Source organism: Microtus pennsylvanicus, chromosome 5 (assembly GCF_037038515.1).
Source record: "Microtus pennsylvanicus isolate mMicPen1 chromosome 5, mMicPen1.hap1, whole genome shotgun sequence".
In the NCBI taxonomy this organism is placed as follows: domain Eukaryota; kingdom Metazoa; phylum Chordata; class Mammalia; order Rodentia; family Cricetidae; genus Microtus; species Microtus pennsylvanicus.
In genome coordinates this window covers 111,944,317-111,960,776 of record NC_134583.1, presented here as the reverse complement: position 1 = coordinate 111,960,776, position 16,460 = coordinate 111,944,317, and the positions used below count along the sequence as shown (strand labels likewise).

Here is a 16,460-nt window from a genome sequence, read left to right as displayed (position 1 = left end):
GTTCAAGGCCAGTCTGATCTGCACAGCTAGTTTGAGGACAGGCTCCAAAGCTACAGAGAAACCTTGTCTTGAAAAACAAAACAAACAAAAAAGCCGAAAAGATTTTGCGATTGTATATGCGTGTGCCTGTGCATGCATTGATGCATTGAGGTGTGTGCATTCATTTTGAGACAAGGTCTTACTATGTATCCCAACTGTTCTGGAAGGCACTTATGAACCTAGGCTAGCTCCCAGCTTGCCAGCCCCCTGCCTCAGCTGTCTAAGTGCTAGGATTATAGGTGTACCTTGCCATGCCCTGTGCTTCCGTGAGCATTTCTGAAGATCTGTCCTTACTTGTGTTTTAATATTTCCCATAATCAGGAAATAGAAACTATGGAGCATAAATATTATTAAAGAATTGGATGGATGGGGAGAGTCTCATTCTCAGTATTGGAGTGAGTTCCTGTCATACTCGGGTGTGCTGAGTTCTGTCCCAGCCATTCAGAGAAAGACTTTGGTAAACAGGTCTTGCCTTCCTCGTGTGATGTTTAGAACTGGCTGTTGCTTTCGTTTAAACTGAAGCCAGACTCAACTGCTTTTTCACACATTGGCTCCTTTTATTCCATGTGTCCAAGTGTGTGCCTTGCTTCCTTAGCGCGGCTATGTTTTACTTACCGTCTGGGATGTGTAGTGATTTCATGGTCGGTGTTCAGTACACTCTGGGTTGTGGAAACCGTGGGGATGGTTTAACCCACATGCAGTGTGCTCTTCGGCCAGGCTTGTGGATGCTTGTTCAGTATATAGTAGCTCTTAGCTGGGAACTAAAGAAGTGAGAAGACGGGCTCACTTACTGGACATAGTAACAGCTCATTGCGTGTGCTCTCCATTCATCCGATGTTCAAAGTCTTTTCTGGGCCAAGTGCTGTTCTCAGCTGAAAATTACATGCTCGTGTGGGCTTCTGATTAAAGTGTTCAGATTAGCAAATGAACGTGCGTTTCCTGGGGTTGTGAAGCATTTCAGGCCTTGCTGCTGTGATTGACTGTGATATAGGGACTGACCTGGGTCAGCTTTTCAGACATGTTGGTGTCAGAGGCTGCTTGCCTCCCAGTGGCCTGGTTATACAGAAGAACATGTAGTTTCCTGGCCAGATCGTTTAAAGCATGTAACTAGACTTACAATTCTTAGTTGTGTGTTTTGAATTTTAAGTAGAATTTGAAGCTCCCCTACTTCTCACCTCTTTCTGGTGTACTATTAATTAGAAATAATTGTTTTGTTGTCATTATGGAATAAGAAATGTGAGGAAAGAAATCAGTAAGACCAGGGAAATGATTCCATCAGTCATATGAGAGACTCCTCTGTAGCGAGAATTCTAATTGGTCTTAATAATAAAGACCTGGAGTCAGATGCTAGTGGTGAAAGCCGAAAGATCAGAGAAGCAGAGCAGCAGCCACTAGAGTTCTTACCTCTATGAAATCCTCAGACCGAATGGGGTATCCTGTCTCAACAAGTCCTCAAGACTGAATGCCCTCTCTATGAAATCTCAAAATGAATCCTGAGCGCCTGTTTCCTCTGAGGCCTTATTTTCCTCTCTCCACCCAGCCATATCACTTCCTGTCTCCACCTTCCAGTGCTGGGATTAAAGGTGTAAGCCACCACCATTTGATTCTGTTTCTCTTTTAGACTGATTCAATCTCATGTAGCCCAGGATAGCCTTTGACTCACAGAGATCCATCTGCCTCTACCTCCCGAGTGCTGACATTAAAGGTGTGTGCCAACACTGCCTGGCCTCAATGGCTAACTAGTGGCTAGCTCCACACTCTGATCTTCAGGCAAGCTTCATCTGTTAAAGCACAAACAAGATATCACCATGCTTTTCTAGGGCAAAGGTGGATGTGTAAGCTGCAACAGAATGTGTGGATACAGATTGTAGGTTTATGAAGTATTACCTTGTTCCCGAATCATGGCCAAAAATTGTAATAAAGTAGAATCACCACAAATGTATCAAGAACTAGTATTGGCATGTCTTGGGAGAGGGGTCAGCATTTCAGGCAAAAGATATGGTTAAGGCTTTTAAGAAGGGAAGCTTATGTTGGATTATCCAGGTAAACCAAACTGCAATCATATGTGTCCTTATTGAGGGGCAGGGAGAGAGTTGGCACACAGGCAGTGTCAAGGCAAAGCAGATGGCTGACGATGACACCACAGGCTGAGGAGCATCCTGGGATGCCAGCAGGCAGCAGATGACGGGAGGGAGGCAGTGAGCAGATCTTTATGCAGAGCTGAATGGGGTGGGGGGGTCAGGATTAGGATAACTGCACAGACACCTTGATTGTAGACTTCGGAGCCCCAGAAATCTGAGACACACGTGCACCAGTGACCACAATTTTCCAGTGTCACCTTGATGCGACGGAGATCCCACACTCTTTGCTCTCTGCTGTTTGAAGTGTGTGTTTTCTTGTGGCCTCAGTTTAATCTGGACAAGCTAATGCCTGCCTTCTGTATGCCCACTGAGTTTCTCTCTCTACCATGCTGTTGTGGGGTACACTGCTTGTTCCTCCAGAGCCTGTCTCCATTCTGTCTTGAAACAGGGCACATCCTACAGAATGGCTTGCTTGGAGCTGATTTCTTCAGTGGTGGCTTCATGCTTATTCTTTCCTCTTCTCTTTGAGCTATGGTCTTTCTGTGCAACCCAGGATGGCCTTAAACACATGAGCTGAAGCATTCCCCCCTTCAGCCCTCACATTATCTGGGTTTATACGCATGCACCATCATGCGAGACTAGTGCTTTAGTACTGTCTGGATCATGGGTGATAAGACCTAGTTGCTTCTGGTCCTGAGTTTCTCAAATTTTCTTATTCCAGTCTTTATGCTTCCATAGCTCCCCTTCCCAGTAGCCTCAGGCTGCAAAGATATTAAGTAAATAAAAATATGAAGCAGTAAAATAATATGAAAAGTGATAGTCAAGGAGTTTCAGTTGATGCAAAAGGTATTTGAACCAAACTATTGAGGCAAGGGAGTGACCTGAATCATAGGGATATCCGGGGAGGGGTATCTCCAAAGTTGCCTCAAGTGCAAAGACCCTGAAATAGGAGCCTGTGAGCACTCCCAGTACCTGTGAGACCTGCTGAACTGGCTCGTGGGATGAGTCATGGCTGGATGAGAGAAGGGGAGATGTGGGAAATGAGGTAGCAGGGCCCAGAGCAAGGACACTGAGTGCCACTGAGAGCTTAGGCTTTTTCTTGAATGGCTGCAACCCACGGGGTTTGAACACAGAAGTGACCTTAAGGGGTCAAGGAGGAAACGGGAGGTTTGCACAGTAGGCGCATCAGGGGCAGTTATACTTGAAGGTGAAGCTGATGGACGGACGGGCTCGCATAGGTTGAAGGAGTCTGGGAAATGTTGGGCATCTATATATACAGAGGGTTTTGCCCAAGAAGAAGGTTTTTAAAAGAGCAGGAATTTGATTTGGGCATTTTCATCTAGTTAGGCAAAAACTGGTGTATGTACCCCTGGGGCTCACAGGATGCCAGCAGCATTACTTTTGTATGCACTAGGTGCTTAGTAAATGGTTGGTTAGACTCTGATTCGTGATTTGGTTTTTACCATGCGGTGTAATCTTCAGTCTTTAGCTCCCCTGATGCTGGCTCTCTGAAAGACAAAAGTTCATTAAGTTTATAAATAGATATATTTGAGCTGTGCCTTAATGTAATGAATGTGACACTGGCCCTGCCAGAGCCTTTGGTAATCTCTTCCCTGAATGCTGATCAAGTCCCTTTAATGAATACGATATCCCTGTGGTGTGTACTGCACTCTCTAAATTAAGAACTCTCGGAGGAACCGAGACTCTCATGTTGGGTATATGGTATGACTTCTCTGCCATGTAAGTGAAACATGCTTTGTAATAGATACCCACAGGACTGCTACTCTGATTCTGTGGTAAGAAAGTAGTTCTCAGTGTAGTTTGAAGAGCCATTGTTGGCCGTCTTTACATGCTAAATTCTGCCTTCTTCTGTATGCCATCATAATTACTGACTGGTCTTAGTCTTTTTTCCAGTTTTGATCTTAAAGAGCGATACACACACACACACACACACACACAACAAATGAAATCAAAATTTTCCCTTGGTTCTTCTTCACCTGTGGCATTTGGAAGCTAATTGCTTTATCTCCTCATATCTTCAGACCATTTGATAAGGTTCTGAAATGCTTTTGAGCTGCGCCCTTCTTGGGCTATGTTAACGTAATGCTATCTTTGTGCATGAGGTGGCTTTTATCTGATAGTTTGAATGCTAATGTAGGCAGACTAGAAAATCGAGCTTTGTGTGATCTAGATGCAGAAACTCAATTTAGGACAGTGACACGGCAGCTTTCCAAAGCTGTGAGGTAAGGAATAGTTAGAGACCCGCCCGCCATCCTGGTGATGCCCTGCACTGCTCTGCCTATGTTCTCGCTCTTCCTATCAGTATCTCCTTGCTGCATGTCTCTAAAGGATGCTGCAGTGTTCATACATGAACTGTTGGAAAGCATCCCTAAGATCCTACACCAGCCTGCATTTCCTGCTGTAATATCTCTCTGTTCCCCCTTCCTTTTTTCCTCCTTCCTCCTTTCTTCCACCCTTCTTTTCTCTTTCTTTTTTCCATTGCTGAAGACTAAGCTGAGGGCCTTGCAAACCCTAGGCAGTTGCTCAGCTACTGACCTGTATTCCCAGACTGTAAAATCTGATTAGGTAACACTGCTAAAGAGGATTTATGGAGCATTGAAAAGAGTGGGGGGTTATTTCCTGTAAGAGATGAATGTGCGTCCAATTGGATAAATTTTGGGTGTTTTGTTTTTAATTCATTGCTGTTCAGGTACTCTATAAGTTTTGTGTTCTCTGTAACAAAGAATGAAAACTCAGGGACCCTTTCTGGGCCTTTCCTTTGGTCATTTCAGTGGAGCGCTTAGTTCCTTCTGTCAATTTTAGAAGTTAGGGTTTGTTGGTTTGTTTGTTTCTGGGAAAGGGGCTTGCTCCTGTTGGTAGAATGTTTGTCCAGCATACACAAAGGCGTGGTTCAGTCTGCAGTACTTAAGGAACAAAAAACACCTGGATATTGTGACAAAGCCTGTAATCTTTTCAGTGAAGAAGGAGAAACATGAGGACAAGAAGTTCAGAGTCATCCTCAGCTACATAAGGAGTTTGATGCCAGCCTGGGCTACTTGAGATCCTATCTCATTTAAAAAGAAGGGAAAAGGGAGTGATGAGGAGAAGGAAGAAGAAATAAATATTTCAATTCTTGAGCCCGCGATATAGTCCAGTGGGTGAAGATGCTTGCCCACCAAGCCTGATTGACCTGGGTTCCATACCCAGGCCCACAGGTGGAAGAAGATAACCAATTCCTACGAGCTGTGCTGTGATCCCCACGCATACCTATGGCATGCACATGCTTACACACACACAAACAAAATCATAAAGACGTCTAATATCATTTTTTTTTTAAAAAAAGCATTTAACCGAGCCCTGAACTGTTTTTTCTGCTGTTGGGGTCTGAGTGAGAATGGCCCCACTGGCTCATATTTCAGTGCTTAGTCGCCAGGGAGTGGCACTATTTGAAAGGATCAGGAGGTGTGGCCTTGTTGGAGGAAGTGTATCACTGGGGGTGGACTTTTGAGGTTTCAGTAGTCCATGCCAAGTTCAGTGTCTTCTCTCTCTTTCTGTGGATCAACTTATAGCTCTCAGCTACCTGCATGCACGCTGCTCCAATAATAATGGATCAGACCTCTGAAACTGTAAGCAAGCCACCAAGCTTTCTTTCATGAAGGCTGTCTTGGTCATGGTGTCTCTTCACAGCAATAAAACAGTGACTCAGACACCTGCTAAAGCAGATTTAAAAGCTAGAAATTGTGTAATTATGTTCCGCACACAGCTATGGAGCAGGGTAGCACAGAATAGTGGCGGGACTCAGTCGTACTATGGCGGAAAGGGGCTTATGCGACATGTAGTGTGCCTTGTATTTTAAGAGCGGGATTTCAAAGATAGGAATCACAATCAGGGCTTGAGGGTGAGGGGCTTTGTACAGGCACAAAAATGGAGACCATGGCAGAAGCGCCAGTGAAGTGTGGTGTTGCCTGAACCTTGGTGATTGAAACAGAAGTGAAGGCGGTGGATTCCTGACCAGCTAAGCCAGCGCTTGGACTTTCATCAACACCATCTCTCATTTAGATGCTTCCTCTTCATCAACTCAGTTACCAAAGCGTAGCCTCTTTTGCTGTCTAATTGTTTTTAACTAATGAGGTTGAACTTCTCTCTCTCTCTCTCTCTCTCTCTCTCTCTCTCTCTCTCTCTCTCTCTCTCTCTTTGTGGGGGAGTGTGGGGGTGTATGTGTGTATGTTCCTATGATCCTTTGATCAAGCACCTAGCCTCATACACATTAACATATGTTGTCTGTGTGTGCTTGTATGTGTGTGTTTTATATATGTATATGACTGGAAGATTTACAGTCCCTGTTTATTTAAACTTTATCAGATTTTAAAGAGCGTCTCATATTTGTGATCTATATCATTAAAAAAAACAGTTTGTCCTGTGATGTTGCTTATCCTTTTACTTCTGGAGTGTTTTGTCTGTAGCTTTAAAGCTGTGATTTATATAATTGTACCATCTATGTTACCGGTAGAGACTCCTAATGCTGTGGACTTGAGAAAGTGTTTATGCTTACTTTGAACTTCAGTTCTTTCCATGTGACACACCATAGTGATGACACACAGGTCTTCCTAAGAGGACAGAGCTTGCTGGACCCAATGCAGAGCAGCCTAGCCATGCTTCTTCAGATCTCAATCAGTAAAAGCAAAATCTTACCATACTTTTTTATGAATGAGTTTTACAGCTTATATGTTTATAACTTAATTGTAATTCAGTAATCACCAACGATTGAAGTTCTCATTTTATTGCATTGAAATAAAGCTTATTAAAATTTTATATAAGGCAAGGATGTATTTCTAGTGGAGCTCTTAGGGCTAATTTCTCTAGTAAATGGTGATCTCTGATATTTAGGCTTTTGTACTTCCTTGGGATCCTAGAAATTGTTTTGTGACATTGCAGCATAGCACAAATATTTAAAGATAGCCCTATTGCTAATGGTATGAACGTTGAAATCATGAGTGTATTGGGGAAAGACTGTCAGTTGGTGACTCAGAAAGCAGAGGCTGTCGTTCCTGGAGTTTCATTACCTAGTTGACTTCCTCTTAGAAGTGTTCTTTATAACCTGGTGGCGGCTGGCACAGCCTGTCATCTCCTTACTGCTGTGCTGCCCCCTGGTGGTATACACCTTCGCTCACAGGTAGAGCAACCTGATTCTGTGCTGTCTGGCTGCTTTGCATCATGGGTAAGGCTCTCAGCTGAACTTTGATTTGTGTGTGTGTGTGTGTCTGTCTGTCTGTCTGTGTCTGTGTTTTAAACTGTTAGTTGAAAAAGAGGTTCAGAAAAAAGGGCCTTAGATGGTTTGGATTACGAGGTCTTAGAACAAAGGAGTCACAGATAATTAGAGAGACATTGATGAATGCTTGCCTAGTTTTAGGGATTGCTGCCTGAAAAAGACACAAATGTGATGTGCTTGGGCATGCAAAGGGAGAGGGCAACTTTTGTTTTCCTTGAAGTCCCCAATCCTGTTTTACCCCCGAAAAGAGAAGTGGGAGAGCTGCGCGCAGTGGCTCCCTGGGCATGGTGCTTTTGTGACCCCAGATGCAGGCTCCCTGGACAAGGTGCTTCTGTGACCCCAGATGCAGGCACCCTGGACAAGGTGCTTCTTTGACTATGGATGCAAGCACGCTGAAGAGCCATTCATTCAGAGGTCCCCCCTGAATGTTCTCTGGTCTGAAAATAGTTTGAACTTAACCAGTTATCGAAGAAGCATTTGAAATGTATTTTGGGAGACACACTTGAACTTAATTTCTCCTAGCTGGGCCTGTGCGTTGTTGCTAATTTTATGCTTGGTGTCAGTCCCCAGGGTCATGTCCTTTAAATGTGGCTCTTTCTCTGCTTCAGTGGGTCGAGTTTATAAGCATGGCATGGGAGACTTGCCTTGGTGACACAGGAGACTTGCAGCTAACTGACTAGTGGGTATTTCTGTTCCTCAGTGGCCGAGGGAAACTGATTTTATATAAGTACACAAAGCAAAGAGTTCTATTAATTCGGAAACGGTTCTCTGCCTGCATCCCTTTGACGTGGGTGATCCTCACCTGAGGTAGAGCCTGCTTTAAGACAGCTGCTTTTATTATCTGTGGCAAATGTACTGATCGTGACACCGATTTCCAGAGTTCCCAGGTTATTAACAGAGGTACTTCAGAGTCAGAACAATCACGTATTTGACAAAAACCAAAAACCAAAAAAACCTATCTACTTGTAGATAGAAGAAGCTATCTTGGAGAAAAGTAATTTAGAAAGCAAAATGTTTCCTCTTAAAGGACATTTTCATGGTGTTTGAGGGAAGGGAGAGATATATTTGAAATCTGAACACCTTAGAAAATCCAGAGACAGTGCTTACTGTATGTTAAGCTATAAGATACACTCGTGGTTTTGCTTTTAGATGTTGATAACACACAGTGAGCATGAATACTCTGGTTCCAATACCGGAGTCAAGGACGGGGATTGAGTGATGTGGGAGAAAATAGAGCCGCGGTGAAAAGCAGGATGGACCGCTTGTCTGTTATTTCTTTGCTCTCTCTCTTCCCTTGAGATAATTAATATGAAATGGTAATAGTAGTATATATTTTCAGCTACTGTTTTGGAATGCTTGATGCTTGGATGCTTCCCGTTCTGTTGGGCAAATTGTATTCCTTCTTTGTTTGTTTGTTTTTTGTTTTTGTTTGGTTGTTGTTTTTATAGCCCTAGTTGTTGCTGTCCTGGAACTCACTCTGTAGACCAGGCTGGCCTCAAACACAGAGATCTCTCGGCTTTTGCCTCCTGAGTTCTGGTATTTCAGTTTTTTTGAGTGATTTTTATGATTATTTATACAGTTTAAAAAGATATTTTTGATCTTCTTTTTTCCTTTTTGTGTTTTCTTGAGCAATGTCATGTGAGAAACTTTTTCTGCAGGATATAAAAGCACACCCACACACCAGCACAGAGTCTGCTCACTCCAAAAAGGGAGCCGATGACAGACTAAAGTAACGATTGCCGCAGAGTCCAGGTTGGTGAACCGTGGTGTTTGTTTGGTTTTGGTTTTCAAGACAGTGTTTCTCTATGTAGCCCTGACTGTTTTAGAACTTTGGAAACCAGGGTAGAATTCCCAGAAATCCTCCTGCCTCTGCCTCTTGAGTGCTGGGATTAAACACATGTACGACAAGGCCCTAGGATTAAAGGTGTATGCCACCACACCCAGCCAACCAGTGGGATTTTACTGGGGATGCTAACTGGAGTCTGGGGTGAGAGGTTACTTGCAGGAGCAAGAGCTTCTCACCTGTAACTGTGTCATGAGGAAAGCCCACCCGAAGGCCTCAGGAAAGCTGCATCTCTGGGGCCCTAGGCATTGCACTCAGGACTGGTCAAAGCCATTCTCTCTAAGCAGCAGTTTACTGTTTCTGCCAAGTTCCATTCTTCCCAGACCCAAAAGCCAAGTTCCTGGTCTCACAACTGCTCACCTCCAGGCCTCCAGTGCGCTACTGGGAAGGCTGTTGAAGGCTCTATGCGGATATCTGCCATAGAATCTGTACCGAAGCTTTGTGGTTTTGTTTGTTTGTTGTGGTGCTGGGAATTGAATTTAGGGCCTCACACATACCAGGCAAACACTTTACCACTGGGAATACACCACCTCTCTATTTCCAGCTTTATAAGCCAGTTGGGTTCTTTCCACAGCCTTGGTTTACTTTTCTGACCTATTGAGAGCTATACATATGCCTTTATAGTCCAACTAACAAGCCTGGTATCTAGGGATTTGAACTCTTGATTTTTAAACAGAAGAATGGAAAGGCACAGAGTGAGTTTTGTTAGAAATGGAGAAGCTCTTCTGGCCGGACGACATCAGCATTGTACACATCTGCTCCTATGGGAGCTGCAGGTATCTGAAGCATTGCCTATGCTCTGACATTGTTCAGTTCTCCTAGAGTGAGCCCCCGTCTAAGAATGACAGATTAGCCGGCAAGCAGGACAAGAGCCCTGCTGGCTCCCAGCAGAGGCAGCTGGTCAGTTGAGTGGGAATAGATTGGCTCCAGTTTTAAGTGAGCTCTAAGAATCAAATCTCAAGGAAAGCTATCGTGATGAGTTTTCAGAGAGCTGTGTGTGCCGGGTTTCCCCGTTAACAACCAGGGAAGAATTTCCAAGTGGTCCTTTCCATTTCCTGAGTGGGAAGACACCACGGGACTCGGTGGTAGGCAGTTATAATTCTCCTGGCTTGTTTTCGCCCTGGACAGTGGGGGATATCAGCCTGGAATTTTGTTGTAGGTTTGGGCTTTAGTCTTATCGTTGCTGGTAGATTTGCTCACTTCTCAGTACTGTTTCTTCATATGTAGGGCTTGGGATTGTGTCTGTAGATTCTAGTCATGTCTTCAAGCCCATTTCCTATTTCTGAAGAAAGCTGGTATAGGAAGCATCTTTTCAGCCTTGCAGTGCAACCTTCAGATTTCAGAACAATTTACTTAGAAGAGCGACAAGATTTATTTTTTTTTCTTTTCTAGGCAAGAGTAAAATGTGCTTATCAGAAATATTTTAAGATATTGTGGGGAGAGGGAAGCAGAACATTATTTTATAATTCTGTTATTCTGGGACAACAGGAAGTTAACAAATAATACCTTGACTTTTATCCCATGGTATTTATCGTACATATATATTAACAAAATCGATACTCTGTTTTATAGCTGGCCTTCTCTTCATAAAATGGTAAATATCACTATAAATATAGAAATGTGCTGTAGTCGTTAGTGGGGACTTAGTCATGTATTGTATAATAAAATTTTTAATGTATTTCTAATTTTTTGTTGTACTAAATGATACTTTAGGATCTCTGATTACTGAATGTAGGAACACCTTATCATGAAATGCCTGGATTGAGTGGACTGTGCTGGCGATGGGGTTCTCTGAAGTAGCCGGAACCGTGGTTCATAGTACACGGTTGGCGTGACTGCTTTCTTGTCATTATGTCCTATTAGTTTTACCAACCCAAAGTCACCTCCACCCGGGGACATTGAAGGTTGCTACGTCCCACTGTAGTTCAAGCATTGTGGGAGTAGAGAGTTAAACAAGGAGACCATTAGATAAACAGTTGGGCAGCCACCGAGGAGGAATTCTCTACAGATAGTGTGAAATCTAAGTGTTAAACTCAGTTAAATCCACAAGGTCGAGTGGAGGCGGAAAGATGTCCCCACATACAGAACTTCTCAGAGCCGAAGTCTTCGCCGTCCGAGTAGACCAGAAGGCAGAGGTGTGTGTTTTGTAAAGCGAGCCCTCCGCAAAGCTCCACAAAGTAGGTCAGCATGCACTTAGCTGGAGGAGCTGCTTTCAGGAGGGATGATTTTCTCTGTGAACCAAAGCTGGATTGTGGGATTGTGAGCTCTGCATGCACTAGCAATTGAAAATAAAGGCCAGAGCAAAGGTTATAGCAGCTCAGAGGAATCTTCTAAAACTCCCCAGACTGTAGAAGCGAATGTGTAGCTCTTTAAGCCGGCATTGTTGCTCTATCTTTCACATGTAATTTCTAAACTCTTACTTAAATTAACTCTCGAAGAGCTAAATAAGAAAAGGTGCAGCCTACTAGAACTGCTTTGGGGGAAAAAAACCCATTCCAGCAGATATCTAAATTGAACTCATGGAGAAGTAAGTATTCCATTGACTTAGGGGGTTAATTAGGTTATTATTGGCATTTATGGAATGTTCTAGTAGATTCAGAAACCTTTCTCTAAACTTGAAGCTTTTGCAAAATGTCAGTTGTTTCATAGTAAAGTGATATGAATTAGTGATTTGGATTTCATTTTGTAACCAATTCCTAATTCTAGTCTTTTAGGGGAGATGTTATAGTGTCGTTACAGGTTTGTGAGGTTAGGTCTTGCTAGGTAGCCCAGGCTGGCCCCAGGCTTGCCGTCCTCCTGCCTCAGACTCGAGTACTGAGACTGCTGGTGTGATGTTTTAGTTTTATGCCACTCTTAATTCTCACAGGCTTTTATTATCACAATGCTATTTTATTTCTAGACTTTTCCAGGTGACAGGCCATTTAATAGCTCCCTTTGAAGAAGTGTAAGCAAATACTCCTAAAAGATTTATTTTCTGATTTTGCCTGGTTGAGTCATCTTTGTATTTCCAGAATGATTGCTTTAGTTTATTTTTTTCTTCCGTGGAGATCTGGCTTTCATTATTAACTATAAATTCATTGTATAGTGGTGTGACGTATCATTGAAAGGCTTTTATAGTATTAGAGACTAAAGTAACTATTTTAAGAATCTGAGTCCAATTGAATTTTGTATAGTTATTTTTCACTTGGTGAAGACCAAATAGGAAGTCCTGCTGGGCTTGGACCCTGTAATGAACGTGTGCTCTGGTCTGCCTTCCGTTAATGGAGCTGCTGAGGACTGTAGATGCCGCGCTCCGGGCTTGAGGCCGTTGACTGTTGGGCAGCAGACGCATTCTGCAAGCCCCTTGGCTGTAGAACCAGTTCTTTCCTATGGATAAAATTTTAGACAAATCAAAATCTGACTCTACATTGTCTCTAAAAATTAGAGATGAGAGTTCCCATACCATCTCTGTCTCTTAAATTTTGGGATATTTCAGGAGGAAATGTTTATTTCTTTTTCATTCTTCTGCATTTCTCCCCCATGTTGTGCTATAAATCCAGTAAGCTGGGACGTGCGTGAGTTCAGCCTGGCTTTTCCAGATGATGATGGGTGTTGACTAAGATGACCTGTCTTCTAGGTCAAGCTGTAGAGATGTTTTGCCTGTCTCCATGTGGAAATCCTTCACTCCATCTCCACTGAGTGAGTGAGGCCAGGGGAGCAATGGCTCTCTCACTTCTGCGTCTCCAGCCAGGCCCTGGGGTCTCTGAACACGCTTGTTCTCAGTGGCTGTTAAAAAGCTAGGCCCCTGTCCGCGAGGTCACTTCCCCAGAAATGACTTCTCCCAGTTTCCTAACTTGAGCATCAGCTGCAGACAAACAGCACGCACATGAGTGTTTTCAAGCTCACCTTAGAATAAAGGTTTGTTTCCTCATGAAGCTGGAAAACAGTCTTTAGCCCTGTGTTGGAGCGATGGGACGTTAGAGATGCTATCTGAAAGGACAGCTTCCATAAGTGTGTGAAGTGTCCCTGTGGGCCCAGTTGGTCCCTGGAAAAGAAGGTAGGGCGTTCTTTAAAGAATAAGATGCTTAATGGAGAAACCTGAGGCTTTTATCCCTTTAATGTGACTGGATTCTCATCATGGCTGCAGCCTGTGGGAAGGTGGGTGAGATAGTTACTAGGCTTGGTTTCACTCGAAAGAGATGGGAACACGTAAAGGACTTCCCTCACTAAGGCACCAGTGTTGGCTGCCTGACATGTTTATCCTGCAGAGAACCATCTGAGTGGTCTCCCACACAGACACGCCAGGAGGTTAGATTCTGTGTGTGTCACCGATGTTAGTGAGGAAGGGATTTGGGGGATGTGGAAAGGGCTGGGTGTAGACCTCTGAGGAGGGAAAGTATCCCAGATTGGAGGAAGTGCAGGATCTCTGTTCGGAAGGGAATGCCTTTTTAACCCTTGTTGGCTACAGAATAGAAGATGCTGGCCTATCTTGGAGCATATTTTGGAGAGTTCCTTTGGCTATCAAAAATGATTTGATGGATATGACTTTGAAAGATTCTTGTTCCTCTATTTGGTTGATGTTTGAAGTACTTGCTATGCCAGATAGATATTTAGCTCTATATTAAATTATCTCCCACAATTTTATTTGTTTCTGTTTTGAAGTTTGTTATCGCTCGGTAAGAAATGGTTTGTCTATTTCTCTATCAGAGAGAAGTGATAAATGTCTTGACCTTTGTATAGTCTGTGGTTCTGAGGGTTTCAGACACTGGCGCGCTTCCTGTGCTGGGCAAGAATTATGGGATGTGGAACTTAGGAGAAAGCCAATGTCCTTCTCCCTTGGGCCTGAACATGAAGTCAAGGTTTTTCTTTAGCCTCCTCTTGTAGATGTTGAGGGTTTCTCAAACAGTTACCCTAGATGTCCTGGGGAGTGTTTGAGGCCAGGCTGTGGGTCTCATGCTTAAGAGACAGGCCTCTGTCTTGTACAGCCTGTGCAGGGATTCGGGTTTATTATGCATGCCTTTGGCACTCAGGCCAAATTCACCGCAGTTGAGGTTCCCTGGAAATGGTTATGCATATGCAGAAGTCACATGGGCTTTCTCTCTGGAAAATGCTCATAATTTCCTTGACTGTCCAAGGTAGCTTAAAAGACATTTCAATATTAGTGACACTATTAGGCTTATTTTCCATTACACAGTCTGCACGATGCTATGGATGTTCGTGAAGCTATTGGCCAGTTATTGACTGAGTGGCTTTTGAGCCCTGGGGACATGAAATGTGTGGCTGCTTGAAGTAGCTGCCTTTGTGAGGCACTCAGCTTCTGGGAACCTGCAGGTGCTTAGCTAGGAGAGAGTGGGGGTGGGTATCCAGCACCTCCAATACTTGGAAGGGACTGGGGTGTGTCCTTAAGGTTGGTACTTCTGTTGGTGCTATAAGAAATCGGGAGGACACATGCTGTCTGTCCTCAGTCTAGAGTCAACTTGACGGTTTGATGTGAGACTGGAAAGAAAATGGATGGGCAGAGTAGGTAAGCTTTTGGAGGTCAATTTGAGAAGTCCACGTAAGCATTTTCTCTACTTGGGAATGCCTCAAGTGTGTACCTTCCTAATGTGTGCACAGGGGGAAGAGCACAGTGTGTGCTGAGTGTGCTTGGTGGAAGAACTATCCTTTTAAGGCACAGTACACACTACCAGATACAGTTCCATGAGCGCATTCTTAGGGAAACGATGTCACTCATAATTTCCAGCTTTTAAGCTTCTAGGGGTGTGGAGCGCCTTCTGTAGTTACCATAGCAATAATCATGTCAGAAAAAGTCCAGGTGGTAGAGTTTGTTGTAGCGGGAGATAAAGTGGACAGAGCCTACTGCGTAGGACTGATGATTTGAAACAGGATAAAAAGACATGTGCCCCACCAACCTCTTGAAAAGCTCAGCTGTTTCATCCGCTTTCATATATAGACCCAGTGATTGACAGCAACCCTCTGAAGGAAATATTTTATTGTTACTGCACCCATTTTAAAGAGAACAGGCTGAAGCTCAGACAGTGAGGCAAGCAGGAGAGATACCGCTTGCCACGTTTCATAGCTATGTGGCCTGCATATGAAGTTGGGGCTTTTGCTTTGATCTTTCCTTATTTTTTTTTTAGTGATTGTCACAAAATTAGTATGCACTTATAAAAGAAATCAGTGGCAGAAAAACGGGAACCCTCGGAATCATCAAGCATAGCCTAGCTGATCTTTGTTTACTGCAGTACTGTGTGTTTTCTGCAGTACTGTGTGTTTACTGCAGTACTGTGTGTTTACTGCAGTACTGTGTTTACTGCAGTACTGTGTGTTTACTGCAGTACTGTGTGTTTCCTGCAGTACTGTGTGTTTTCTGCAGTACTGTGTGTTTCCTGCAGTACTGTGTGTTTCCTGCAGTACTGTGTGTTTCCTGCAGTACTGTGTGTTTTCTGCAGTACTGTGTGTTTTCTGCAGTACTGTGTGTTTTCTGCAGTACTGTGTGTTTCCTGCAGTACTGTGTGTTTTCTGCAGTACTGTGTGTTTCCTGCAGTACTGTGTGTTTCCTGCAGTACTGTGTGTTTACTGCAGTACTGTGTGTTTACTGCAGTACTGTGTGTTTTCTGCAGTACTGTGTGTTTACTGCAGTACTGTGTGTTTACTGCAGTACTGTGTGTTTACTGCAGTACTGTGTGTTTACTGCAGTACTGTGTGTTTTCTGCAGTACTGTTTGTTTCCTGCAGTACTGTGTGTTTCCTGCAGTACTGTGTGTTTACTGCAGTACTGTGTGTTTACTGCAGTACTGTGTGTTTACTGCAGTACTGTGTGTTTTCTGCAGTACTGTGTGTTTCCTGCAGTACTGTGTGTTTACTGCAGTACTGTGTGTTTTCTGCAGTACTGTTTGTTTCCTGCAGTACTGTGTGTTTTCTGCAGTACTGTGTGTTTTCTGCATTACTCAGGGCCTCTGGTTGCATCTGTTCTGTGTGTGCATCCTTCCCTTGGGGTCTTCACTAGAGCATAGGCCTTTGATTGTTACACCGCTGGTCAAGTATTTTAACGAACGCTGCCTGTCTTAGTTACGGTTTTTATTGCTATGAAGAGATACCATGACCATGGCAACTCTTATAAAGAAAACATTAATTGAGGATGGCTCGTTTACAGTTTCAGGGGTTCAGTCCATTATGATCATGAAGGGGGCATGGCCGAGTGCAGGCGCAGACATGGTGCTGGAACTGAGCACTACATCTCACAGGCA

At 43.7% G+C, this 16,460-nt stretch overlaps 1 protein-coding gene across 8 annotated transcripts in view; it reads left to right on the top strand.

Moving 5' to 3' along the window:
• Window positions 1–16,460, top strand: part of Sgms1 (sphingomyelin synthase 1) — a 260,799-nt gene that overhangs the window by 205,448 nt on the left and 38,891 nt on the right. The gene's annotated exons all lie outside the window — the stretch shown is intronic.